We start from the raw sequence: 2,933 nt of genomic DNA, 5'->3' as shown, positions 1-2,933 counted from the left end.
TCTGTTCTGCAGCTGGATCCTAAAATGTTTGCATGGTTAATTCCCTAATACAGTGTTGTTTCATTGCTTCATCTGAAACAGGGCTGGGGTCAAGGCACAGTGACGGTCCCGGCTGTGTGGCTGATGCCAGCGCCACTGCCCTGCCCTCAGTGATGGGCCCTCAGGAAGGCAAAGGCTGGGCACAGATGGAGGAATACGTTCTGCTGAGACACCCAGGGGGCATTTGGAGGAGTCATCACACATTTCCAGGGAAGGGAGGAGAGAGGAGGAAGTGAAGTCACACAGTCCGTGGCCTGCCCAATGGTTGAGCACAGAAATGCAAGGTTTGTAGTGATGGGGGTGTAGGTTAGTCTGAGGCTTTGCTCACCGACATTTCAGGCTGGAGTAGACATGGACTCTAACGTCACATTCAGAATGTGCAACCACGCTGGAATCAGCTGAAGTTGACATCCAGTGACATTTTTCACAGCACAAACAGGATAGCTAGTGTTTTTGTGATCGGAAACATGAATATATAAAGTCATGAAAATTGTCCTCACTTGAGCCACTATCTAAAAACAAGAGGAAGGAATCCACAGTGTGACACCCTTGTGCTAGACAAAATAGACCACTGTTGGAGAAACGTTCTATCTTTTCATTTCAGGTGCTGGTAGTGCTCAGCAGCTCTTGAAACCAGTGGGATATATCATGGCAAAAGTGAATGCTTGGAGAATAATTCACAAGAGGCAGTGGTGTGCCAGACATCATTCTTTACAAATGTCTTTCATTTTATTCCAATGAAAGAAGCAGAAAAGCTTAAAAGACGGCAGGCTTTTTTCTGAGTGCCCAGCCACTGATAAAAGTGCCACACGTCCCCATAGCAGGGCAATTAATCTTTATGCACCCCTGTATGTAAACTCCATTCACTGAAGCTGGTTGGATTGGGCTCTGTACCTGAATCCTGCACAGCCAGATGATGGCTTTCATACTCACCTTCAGTGGAAGTGCTGTTAAGAAGAGGATGTTTCATCTTGAACAGGGCCAAAATATCAGCCTGATCAGCTCTGACCTGGGCAAGGTACAGGGAGGCTTACTAATGAAGTAAAGACCTTGTTGCAAGGCTTCAGTCCATTGCAACCCTGGATGACATTTCTGCAAGTTAGACAGAAACCTTCTGGTACACTGGTAGGCTTTGGGTTTGCAAAAAAAAGGCTGCTGCAGAGGGAGCTGGAATAAACAGTTCTTCTTATCCACTGAGAGCAGGAGAAGGAAAAGCAGCTTAGAAGGTTCTGTCATTTGTGAAGGTATAGACTTAAATTTTTGGAAAACATTTGTTTTCTCTTTTAGGTTCTTCCTGGAATCATATCTTTAAACTAATGAGACATTTAAGCTAGACATTAGGAAGCATTTTCTAATGATGGTGATGACTACATCCCATCACACACCACTACGAAGGTCAGGTGAGTCAGCAAATGTCTGCTGGGGGTGTGCTGGTCATCGCCGACCCTGCCAGGGCGTTGGGGAGGCAGGGGATAACCTCGGCAAGCGTCAGTCAGTCCCATTTCCTATCACTCCGGCAAGTCTGAAGATTTACTTTCACCCTGAAGGTAATCAGTCAGTCGTGATTTCGACCTACAGTTTAATGCGCTCTCTTGCTATACTTGCAGACATCCTCCTTCTGGTTATGCTCCCTGCCGTGACAAATGGCGTCTTTGCAGTTAAAGAGGTGCTTTCTAAAGAAAAATATCCAAGTTTCAGTGCTGTTACCAAGTTTACAGTTTTAGCAACAACAACAGCACAGCAGTCCTTGCTATGGCCTATGAACTTGACATTTTTTGTGTGCAAATATGTCTGCAGGTATATTTATACACTTTTGTCAAAACCCCTAAGTACACAGGAAGAAACAGTTATTCTGTTTCCATTTATGCTATGGATCATCAGTCTTGGTATTCACTATTCACAGTGAAGTGTGCTTAAAGTTCATTTACTCCATTAATACAAAATATTCTTGATCAGCCAAAGTTTTTGGAAAACTGAATCGTTTTGCACAAATGCAAACAGATATGGAAACAAGTTTGCAAAGAACCGGGAACTGAATACCACACAAGATGCTGAGATACTATGCAAGCTTTACAAATACAGCTCTTCCAGTGTGGTTTTCTGGAAGATGACTAAGGGTGATACGAGGAACCATTTCTTAAAGACAAAACCATAAGGATTTTAAAGGTGTTTTGCAAAATATCTCAACCATTAATAAATATTTCTTTAGAAAACACTGCAGTGATTGAAGGTAGTTCTCCAAACTGAAGAACAGGTTTTATGATTAAGTAATGAGACCACCTTAAGTAAATTCAATTTTTTTTTTTTGGTGTGTGCGTACGTATGCTGAAGAAAAATTTTTGAAAATGTTACATTTGTTTAAATCTCCTTCCCTTGTTTTCACATTGTACATAGATTCCCTGTATCTGTTCACCTCTAAGGCAAATTAAATTCAAGGGCAGCAGATCACAAAAGCTAATGCTACTTGACCAAAATTTCTACTCTGTACTGCAAGAAAATCAGCAGAAAGTAGCTCAAGTTTTGCTTTTCTTCACTAGGTAAGACTGCAGATGTCATCTGGATGCTAATTGGAGTAATTGTACAATCGTGTTAGATGCCCTGTTCTTATTCAATATTGTGGCAGGTAACACAGTACCTGCGTTCTTCAGGAAAGGATCAATGACACAAAGGTAGTTTTCTGCTGCAGGGAGAAAACAGACAATTAGAAAATCACTATTTGTATTCAATCTCTGTTTACACTGGTTGACCACATCTCTTGCAAGCACGCATTTCTCTCTAGCTTCAGAAATACACAAATATATCAGCACCAGAAGTCTCCTCTCGTTTTACTTTGCAATTCAGGAATGCTTTATTAATCAGTGCAAGATGCATTCATTGAACTGGATTAATCCTGC

The sequence above is a fragment of the Mesitornis unicolor genome, unplaced genomic scaffold (genome assembly GCF_000695765.1).
Source record: "Mesitornis unicolor isolate BGI_N332 unplaced genomic scaffold, ASM69576v1 scaffold7772, whole genome shotgun sequence".
NCBI lineage: Eukaryota > Metazoa > Chordata > Aves > Mesitornithiformes > Mesitornithidae > Mesitornis > Mesitornis unicolor.
This window is presented reverse-complemented; position numbering follows the sequence as displayed.